This window comes from Elephantulus edwardii, unplaced genomic scaffold (genome assembly GCF_000299155.1).
Source record: "Elephantulus edwardii isolate Elephantulus edwardi_28Jun2011 unplaced genomic scaffold, EleEdw1.0 scaffold00279, whole genome shotgun sequence".
Classification (NCBI taxonomy): Eukaryota; Metazoa; Chordata; class Mammalia; order Macroscelidea; family Macroscelididae; genus Elephantulus; species Elephantulus edwardii.
Window position 1 is genome coordinate 669,484 of NW_006400029.1, and position 11,235 is coordinate 680,718.

General features: G+C 36.6%; 1 protein-coding gene across 1 annotated transcript in view; it reads right to left on the reverse strand.

Moving 5' to 3' along the window:
- LOC102846493 (disintegrin and metalloproteinase domain-containing protein 18-like) overlaps window positions 1–11,235 on the reverse strand; it is a 198,917-nt gene that overhangs the window by 796 nt on the left and 186,886 nt on the right. The gene's annotated exons all lie outside the window — the stretch shown is intronic.

The following is an 11,235-nucleotide window of genomic DNA, read 5'->3' on the forward strand; positions in this document are numbered from 1 at the left end:
CATACATCAAATAATTTTTAATCTTTAAATGCATATTTAATACTTATATCTATTATTTTGTGATACATTATATTTCTTCTATAATATTCCATTAAAGAAGCTCCTATTTATAGCATAGTATTGTTGTCACCAAATCAATCACAACTCATAGCAACCCAAGAAACAAGAAAACCTTGCCAATTCTGTGTCACACTCACAGTAGCTGCGCTATTCAAGGTGATGGTCAAAGTATCAGTGCATCTCTCTTTTACTGACCCTTGACTTTTTTCCAACATGGTATCTTTTTTCCAAGGACTGGCACCATCTGACAACATGCCCAAACTACATAAGATGAATTTTCACCACCCTTGCCTCTAAGAAGCATCAATGCAAATAGTAAAATACACATGACAAAATATTGGTACTGTTGTTTAATGCCATCAAGTTGAGAAGTGACTCTATGAACAATAGATTTCATTTTTAAATAACAATTTATTTTAATCTTGATTTTAACAAACATTTACAGAAGTTAGACTTTTATTTATTCATTGTTGCATATTTTACCCCCTCACCCTCCCTTCCCCTTTTCCCAGTTCACTTAAAAAAATTCATTAATTGCTGTACAATTACCTACCTACTCCCCCTCCAAACTTCCTGTCCTCTTTATAATGATATCTCTTATTCTAGGCTATCATCATACATATAATACATAATCATGTTCATTTTAGACAGTTCTTACTTTCATCTACTTCAATGCAATTGTCATAGTCTGTCTACTCTTATCCTATTCTCCTTCCAATCCCTAGTATCAGATCTGCTTTATAACAGTGGTGCAATGAAGTATCTATCCTTTTGTGACTAAGATATTTCACTCAGCACGTTTATTGTTTTTCAGTGCTGTGTAGTATTCCACTGTATGACTATAACATAGTTTTTCTATCCATTCATTTGTTAATGGGCATTTGAGTTGCTTCCATCTCTTTGCTATAGTAAATAGTGCAGCAATAAACATAACAGTGCATTTATCTGTTTGGATGGTGGTTATCGTTTCTTTAGGGTATAATCCTACTAGTGGACTTGCTGGGTCAAATAGTATTCCTATTCCAACTCTTTGAGAAAGCACCTAAGCATCATCCATAGTGGTTGCACTAGATTTGAACCCCATCTTATACTGTGCCAAACTTATCATCCCACATATATTTAAGCCTATTGCTGCACACACTGGGTCTCCTTCTCCTTTGCTAACTGACAATTTCAATCTTTTTTCCACTTATCATGATGTTGCCTATTTGTCCAGTAAAGATTTTTGTTTTATTGATGTTGAGATGTAATCCATATTGAAGGTTTGGTTATCTGAAGCAAGTTCCTTGAGTCTCCTTCACTTTCAGCAAGCAAGCTTTGCCATCTCTATATTGCAGGTAATTTAATAGAATATGTAAATTATAGAACATTATAAATGGTATCACATGCAAGCAAAATCTTGCTGAATATCATCCAGAAATGGCTAATGTAATACATTCACAGAAAATTTCCAGAAGTCCAGGATGGTTTAGAAGATGCCATGGCACCAGAGATATTACTGATGTCAGATGGATCTTGGCTGAAAGTAGAGAATACCAGAAGAAGGTCTATTCGTGTTTTATTGATTATGCAAAGGCATTTGACTGTGTGGGTCATAACAAATTATGGCTGACATTGAGAGGAATGGGAATCCAAGAATACTTAATTGTGCTCATGAAAAATTTATAACTCGATCAAGAAGTTGTTGTCCAAACAGAGCATGGAAACACTGCATGGTTTAAAATCAAGAAGTATGTATATATGTGCTTTACAGTTGTATCCTTTCTCCATACCTATTAAATATGCAAGCTGAACAAATAATTCATGAAACTGGATTCTATGAAGAGTAATGTGGCATCAGGATCAGAGGAGGATTCATCAACAACCTGTGTTATTCATATGACACAACCTTGTTTGATAAAAATGAGGAGGATTGCTCCTGAAGATCAGGAACTACAATCTTCACAATGGATTACATCTCTACATCAAGAAAACAAAAGTCCTTACCACAAGACCAGTGGTCAAAATTCTGATAGAGAAAGGATTGAAAATGCCAATTTTTTCATCTCATTAGGATCAACAAACAACACCCTGGGTATCAGCAGTCAGGAAATCAGGAAACATATTGCACTGGACAAGCCTACTGTCAAGGATCTTTCCAAGATGCTGAAGAGTAGTAATGATGTCAGTTTGAGGATTAAGATGCATCTGATTCAGGCCATGGTTTTCTCAAAAACTTGTTATGCATTAGAGGGCTGGATAATGAATAATGATGACAGAAGAAGAACTGATAGCTCTGTGTTGTGGTGTTAGGGAAGAATACTAAAATTTTAATGGACTACTGGAGAACTAATAGATACAGATGGGGGGCGGGAAGTGAAGCCAGGGTGATCCTTGGAGGCAAAAACAGCAAATATTCATTTCTCATAGTTTGGACATGTAGCTAGGAGAGGTTATTCCTTAGAAAGGCACCTCATATTTGGAAAGACAGAAGGCCAGAGAAGGATAGGAAGACACCTAATGAGATGGAATGACACAGTAACTTCAGCAATAGGCTCTATCTAGTATTTTAAAAATAATGAATATGGCACAGGATAGGGCAGAGTTCATGTAGGTTGTTCAATAGGGTGGCTATGGGTCATATTCTACTTGAATGCACCTAACAACAACAGTCAATGATAAGCTGCGCAAATCATTAGAGAACTTAAATTTTTAAGTGTGGCACCACGATTAGAGGGAGACTAACAATTTACGATACGCAGATGACACAACTTCGCTTGCTGAAACTGAAGAAGACCTGAAGCACTTGCTGCAAAAGGTCAGAGATTGTAGTCTTCAGTATGGATTGAAGTTTGACATCAAGAAGACAAAGATTCTCACCACTGGGCCAATTGGCAGCACCATAATAAATGAAAAACAGATTGAGGTTGTTAACAATTATAGCTTGCTTGGATCCATAATCAACACTCTTAAAACCAACAGTCAGGAAATCAAAAGACAAATTGCATTGGGAAAATCTGCGGTCATGGACCTCTTCAGAGTTCTTAAGAACAATGATGTCAGTCTAGATACAAAGATGTGCCTAATCCAGGCCATAGTCTTCTCAATTACTTGTTATGCTTCAGAAAGTTGGACAATGACTGAGGATGCTTTTGAGTTGTACTGCTGGAGAAGAGTCTTGAACATATCATGGACTACCAAGAAAACAAATAAGTCTGTCTGAGAGAGGGTGAAAGCAAGTCTTCTTTCCTTGATGGCTAGCATTTTGAAGCTCCGCCTCACTTACCTTTGGGCACTTGGCCAGGAGAGACCTTGGAGAAGGACATCATACTCAGAAGAGTGGACAGACAGCACAGGAGAGGAAGACCCCAGATGAGATGGATTGATATAGTGACTGGGGTGATGGGGGTTGATGTATAAGAATTAGTGAGACTGGCTCAAGACAGGGAAGGGTTCAGAGCTTCTGTACATAGGGTCACTAAGCATCTCAGGAAACTCAACCAATAACACTTTCTATGAGGTTTTGAAGCAGGAGTGGCATCCACTTTCTAAACAACTTGCCTCTGGAAACTCTATTAACTTTGACAAATGTTGATAGTTGTAGAGAAGCTTCAGGACTTTTGTTTATAGGATTGCTATGAGTCATACTTGACTCGAAGGCCATCAACAACAACAGCAACCTTATTCTCAAATCTGAGATCACTACCACATAATCAATATATCCTCTATTTTTGTTAGTTCCTTGTCTTCCAGGTGTTTTCTGATAATCCACTACGCAAACTTAATTGCGGACTCTAAATTTCATTTTTTTTAAATAACATTTTTTATTGTTACACATTTTATGTCTTTTTCCTCCCTTCCCCCAGTTCCTTTTTTAAAAAATATATTGATTCATTGTTGCACAATCACATTTACCCCCACCCCTGTCCTCTTTGCAATATACCTCTTTTTCTGGGCTGTTGTTGTACACATAATGCCTAATCATATATTCAGTTTAAACAGTTCTTTCCTTTATTTGTTCCAATGTTGTTGTTGTTGTTATGTGCTGTCGAGTAACCTGCAACTCACAGTGACCCTATGGGCAACAGTCCTAAAACCTGCTCTATCCTGTGTCAATCTCTGACATACCTACCCCCATTACCCCAGTCACTGAACCAGTCCATCTCAATAGAGGGTCGTCTTCCTCTCTTCCAATGTTGTATTCATTATTAATTATACATTATTTATCCCTCCAAGCTTCAATAGTGTTGACTGAGGAAGAGTGCAGGCCGCTCTGAAGGACCTGGCAAAAAATAAAGCCTCAGGAATTGATGCAATACCAATTGACGTATTTCAGCAAACAGATGCTGCCCTGCATGTGCTTATCAAGTTGTACCATGAAATCTGGAGGACAACTACTTGGCCAACTGACTTGAAGAGATCCATATTTATTTCCATTCCAAAAATGGTGACCCGACAACCTGTGGAAATTATAGAACAATATCACTGACATCACACACTACTAAAATCCTGATGAAGATTATCCAGAAAAAGACTTAAATAGTACATTGACAGAAATACCAGAAATGCAAGCTGGGTTTAGAAGAGGTCGTAAGATTAGGGACATTATAGCCAATGTCAGATGGATCTTGGCAGAGAGCAGAAAGTACGAGAAGAATGTCTATGTGTTTCATTGACTGTGCAAAGGCATTTGATGGTGTGGATCACAATACATTTTGTCTAACCTTGAGGAAAATGGGAATCTCAAGAGCATTTGATCATGCTTATATGAAACCTATATTTGGACCAAGAAGCAGCCCTCAAAACAGAGTAAGGAAACACTAAATGGTTCAAAATCAAGAAAGGAGTGTGTTGAGGATGCATCCTGTCCCCGTACCATTTAAATCTGTATGCAGAACACATCATTTAGAAAGCAGGGCTTTATGAGGAGGAGTGTGGCAACCGGATTAGAGGAAGACTCATTAACAATCTCTGATATGCGGATGACATAGCTTTGCTTGCTGAAACTGAGAAGAACCTGAAGCACTTGCTGCAAAAGGTCAAGGATTGTAGTCTTCAATATGGATTGAAGTTCAACAGCAAGGAGATGGGTCAATTGGCAGCACTATATTAGATGGAGAAGAGATTGAAGTGGTTAACAATTACAGCTTGCTCGGATCCACAATCAACAGTCTTAACACCAGCAGTCAGGAAATCAAAAGACAAATTGCATTGGGAAAATCTGCTGTCATGGACCTCTCCAGAGTGCTGAAGAGCTATGCTATATAAATATCAGTCTAGATACAAAGTTGAACAGGATCCAGGCCATGGTCTTCTCAATTACTTGTTATGCTTCAGAAAATTAGACAATGACTAAAGATGACAGAAGAATAGATGCCTTCAAATTGTGATACTAGAGAAGAGTCTTGAACATACCATGGACTACCAAGAAAACAAATAAGCCTGTCTTGGACAGGGTGAAGCCAAGTCTTTTTTACTTGAAGGCTGGGATTTTGAAGCTCCATCTCACTTATTTTGGACACATGGTCAGGAGAGATTGGTCCTTGGAGAAGGACATCATGCTCAGAAGTGGAAGAACAGCACAGGAGAGGGAGATGCTAGATGAGATGGATTAATACAGTGACTGGGGTCATGGGGGTTGGTGTACCAGAATTAGTGAGACTGGCTCAGTTCAGGGAGGGGTTCAGAGCTGCTGCACATAGGGTCAGTATATATTGCAAGCGACCCAGTGGCATATAAAAACAGTAATATACTATGACAGGTTTGGAAGCTGGAGTAGCATTCACATCCTAAATAACATGCCTCTGGAAACTATGAACTTTGATAAATGTTGATAGTCTCAGAGGGTTTCAGGCCTTTTTTCATGGGGTCACTATGAGTAGTGCTCGACTTGAAGGCAATCAATAACAAAAACAACAACAACAACTACCACCTCCATGTCAGTCCTGTTTTATAACAGTAGTGTTATGCAATATATGTCCTTGTGTGACTAAGATATTTTACTCAGCATCATACCCTCTAGGGTCATCTATGTTAATTTGTTGTTATAGACTAGTGAGCAAGCCCAGTACTGCATCTGTTTGGTATTCCTCAGTTGGTATTCCTCAGTTGGTATTCCTCAGTTGGTATTCCTCAGTTTGGTATTCCTCAGTTGGTATTCCATCAGTTCATGGAGTCTTATTTTTTACCTGTGTTTTCAGTGTAACTTCTACTTCTTCCTTCAGTATGATTAGTTCTTTACAATGCTACTTTCAGTAAGTTATTCAATGTTGAGCAATTCTTTTTGGTGCAGTGACTCCATTCCTTCCATCTTACTTTATGTTTTTTTATTAGCCAATATTTTACCCACAGAATCCTTAAGTGAAGCAACTGGAGGCTTCAAATGTTTCATCTAGTCTTTCCACTTAAAAAAAATGCTAAGAGTGTTCTTTATTTTTGGATTTTTCTTTTAACTCCAGGTTTTTGCACATGATTACACTTTGCTTTGTCTTCATAAGTTGCCTTTTGAGATATTCTGTTCAGCTCTCTCATTTTATCATTTGTTCCTTTTGTTCTAGATTCTCTACAATGAAGAGAAAATGTCAGATTCTTCAGACATTAATTTTGGTCTTTATTTTCTTTCCCCTATCTTCTTAATGACTTTTTGCTTTCTTCATGAATGAAGTCTTTGATGTCATTTCACAACATATCTGGCCTTAGGTCATTAGTGTCCAATGCATCAAACCTCTTCTTGAAACAGTTTTGAAATTCTGGTGGAATAAACTAAAGGTTTATTTTTGTTGTCATAGATTTTATTTTATTCAGCTTTAATTTGAATGTGCATATGACTAACTTATGGTCTGTTCCATAGTAGGATCCTGGCTTTGTTTTGACTGATGATAGCAAATCTTTCTTCACTAAGATCTTTTTGATGTAATTTAGTCAATCTTATATCTGTGTATTCCATCAGATGAGGTTCTTGCTTTATTTTATTTTGCTTACAATCATTAATATATTGTGTTTTATATAATTATTCATATACACTGTAATTTATATGAAATTATTACTTTAAAAATTATTATTTATAGAAAATTATTACTGCTGATTACTATCTTGCCTTTTCTTCAAGTCCTCATAGAATCTTTTCTGTTCCTTCATACTCCCTTTCTGCTCACTCACATTGCTGTCCTACTAGTTTTTCCCCTTCACCTTTTTCTACTTCCTACCCTCTCCATTTTTGAATATTTTTATACATCTTATTTGGTTATATTCCTATATCACAATAATATATTTCACTCAACATAATATTCTCTAGTCTTCACCATGTTATATAGTATTTTACAAAATTATTATTCCTTAGTGCTGCATGGTATTCCATTATGTGTACTACAATTTCTCAATCCGTTAATTTATCAATGGACATTTGGGCTGTTTCCATTTTGATTGCTCTGGTGAATAATGCTATTGTGAACATAGGGGTGTGTGTGTGTGTGTGTGTGTGTGTGTGTGTGTGTGTGTGTGTATTCTGATTTCCTGGGGATATACTCCTAGCAGTGCAGTTTTTTGAGGAAATTCCAAACTGCCTCCCATAGTGATTGTACCATTTAAAAATCTAGCTGGCACTAATAAGAGATCCAGTATCTCTTCATCCTTTCCAATATTTATTGTTTACTATCTTGTTAAACTTTGCTACTGCTAGTAGGGTGTAATGGTACCGCATTGGTGTCTTGATGCTATGCTATGGTTATTAGTGCTTTTTAATATTTCTGCTTGTGTTTATTAGCCATCTGAATATTCTCCTTTGTGAAGAGTCTTTTAACATATTTTGTCAATTTTGTGATTTGGTCATCATCAGTCTTTTTCTTGTGGATGTCCTGTGGTATTGTGTAAATTTTAGTTGTGAAACTTGTCTGAAATGTCATTGCCAAATGGTTTTTAGCAGGCTATAGGCTTTCTTCTCCCCCTATTGTAGAAAATTTTTGATGCACACAAAGATTTTATTTAAAGAAGATCTCATTTATTATCCTCTCCTGCGTGCACATGCAAACCTTTTTATGTTATAGTCTAGGGCTTCTAAATTTGTTCCTATTTTGTATCTTAGGATCTTTATAGTTTAGGTCTCTGATCCACTTTGAATCGGTTTTTGTGGATGGTGTGAGATGTTCATCTTGTTGCTGTTTTATGCAAGACAATGTCCAGTTTTGCCAGCACCATTTGTTAAAGAGGCTGTCATTTCCACATTTAATGGGCTTTGAAATAAAATATCTTTTTTAAAGAGGTATTTGCAATAAAGAAATCACTATTATACAAAATTCCATCATGTGATCCCTGGCCTCATTTCTGTATCAAAGCCATATTTTCCTTCTTTGTTTCCAACTTTTGTATTGCAAGTGCCAATTATTATTAATGAGTCTTGATTGATCGCACATTTAAACAATTGCAGAATTAACAAGTTGGTATAAATCCTCAACTTCTTCATCTTTAGCTTCAGGAGTTGGTGGGTATATTTGAATAATAGTTGTATTAACAGCTCTTTTTTAATGTTTGTGGATGTTGCTATAGCATTGGCAGCATTGTATTTAAGGAAATATCTTGAAGTGTTCTTTTGACAATGAATGTAATGTCATTTCTCTTCTATATCTCACTTCCTGATTTTTATCACTGTCATTTTGAGTGTCTTCCAATCTAAGGAGTTTGTCTTCTGGTACTATATCTACATATCTTCTAGAACTATACCTAGTAATGTTCCAGTGTTATTCATAGAATTTCAAGGATATGTTATTTCAAAAGGCGATGTCACTCTTGCTTACTACTTTGTTATGGTAGCATAACTTTCTATCCATTAGGCCAACAGAGCTCTCTTTTTGACTCACAACAATGGAATATTATGAAGTTGTGCAAAACAAAGAACTCATGAAATATGCAATTTGGATAACCATGTAGGACATTATGCTGAATGAAATATCTCAGTCACAAAAAGACAAATACTACATAATGCCACTGTTATAAAACAGGACTGACATGGGGATTGAGGGGAAACTAAAAAAGAGGAGATAAAGAATAGACATGGCATTGAAACAGACAAGGGAGAGAACTACATAAAAGGAATATATGAGTAGGTATTATTAGCATGACAAGAATCCAGAATAAGAGCTGCATAGTTAAGTCGAGTGTGGGAGGCACTGTATAACAACAAAAGAAATTTTTTCCAAAGAAAAAAGCGAACTACTGAAGAAGTGGGGGCAAGGAGGAAAATGTGCAACAATGAATGAATTTAAATCCAAGTTCTCTATAAACTTTCATTAAAATGTAAATTAGAAAATAAAGACACATTAAAAGTTAAGAAAGGTAAATACAATATTGTATAATACAAAGAACAAAATACAAAGATGCAATACTGTATGAAATGCCTACTTAAACAGCCTAATTTCTACTTGATTTCCCCCCCAAAAGTTACAATTCAGTTATCCAATAGCACATTAAAATATGTAAATTTTACGTTGTTCTTGTTGTTAGTTGCAATCAAGTCAATTATGATTCAGAGCAACCCTATGAATAATGAATCTGAACCCCATCTTATCCTGTGCCATCTTCACATTTTTTGACACACTAGAGTCCATTTCAGCAGTCACCGTGTCAATCCACCAGGTTGAGGGTCTTCCTCTTCTTCACCAACCCTCCACCCTTCTCACCATAATGTGTTCTCCAAGGAATAGCCCCTCCTAGCAACATACCCAAAGTATATCTCCAAGACATTAATTTGGTCTTTTGGCCATCTGTGGGAAACTCAGTGCTCTTCACCAACACTACAACTCAATGGTCTCAATTCTTCTTCTGTCATCCTTATTCATTGTCCAGCTCTCAGATGCATAGGAAGTGATCAGAAAGACCATGGCCTGAATCAGATGCACCTTAGTCTTCGAACTCACATCATTATTCCTCAATAATGGAAGTTTCCCAATGCAATGAAGTCTCCTGATTTCCTGACTGCTGTTCCAAGGGTGTTATTTGTGGATCAAAGTAAGATGAAGTTGATATTATCAATATTTTCTTCATCTACCATGATGTTTCCAATCAGTCCAGTTTTAAGAATCTTTTTTCTTAACATTGAGAAGCAATCCAAATTGAATGTTGCATTCCTTGATCCTTTGCAACAAATGCTTCCAGTCCTCCTCACTTTCAGAAAGCAAGGTTGTGTTATCTGCATAACGCAGGTTATATATAATCTCACTCCGATATTGATGCCACATTCTTCTTCACGGAGTCCAGCTTCTTGAATAATTTGCTCAGCATAAAGATTGAATAGATACGGAAAAAGAATACAACCCTGATACATTCCCTTCTTAATTTTTTAATTAATTTTAATGAAAGTTTACAGAGACTTAGGGTTTCCATTCATTCATTGTCGCACTTTTCTCCCTGCACACTCCTTTCCTCCCAATTCGCTCATCTCTTTGAAAAATAAGAGAAAAATTCTTTCATTATTATGAAATCCTTCCCCTCAAGTCCACTCCATTGTGCAGCCCTCATTCTGGACTCCTGTCATGACAATAATACTTAATCATATATCTCTTTTAAACAGTCCTCTCCCTCATCTGTTTCAATACAGTATACATTATTTATCCCCTTTTTCTCCATCTTCCCTCATGCCAATGTCAGTCCCATTTCACAACAGTGGCCCTATGCAATATTTGTCCTTTTGTGACTGAGATGTTTCACTCAGCATAATATCCTCCAAGGTCTCCCATTTTGTGTAATATTTGATGAGTTCCTTGTTTTTCAATGCAGTGTAGTATTCCATTGTGTGAATATACCACAACTTTTCTATCCATTCATTTGTTGATAGGTACTTAGATTGTTTCCAACTCTTTGCTACTGTGAATAAAGCCGCAATAAACATGGGTGTGCATATGTCTGCTTGGGTGGTGGTTATGGTTTCTTTAGGGTATATTTCCAGTAGTGAAATTGATATTTCTACTTGCAACTTTTTGAGAAAGAGACATACAGGCTTTCATAGTGGTTGCACTATTTTACACTCCCAGCAACAGTGAATAAGGGTTCCAGTTTCTCCACAACATCACCAGCATTTGTTGTTTGCTGTTCTGTTAAATTGTGCTTTTTTTACTGGGGTGAGATGATATCTCATAGTTGTTTGATTTGCGTCTCTCTTAGAGTTAGGGGGGATTTAAAACACTTCTTCATGTGTTTGTTTACTAT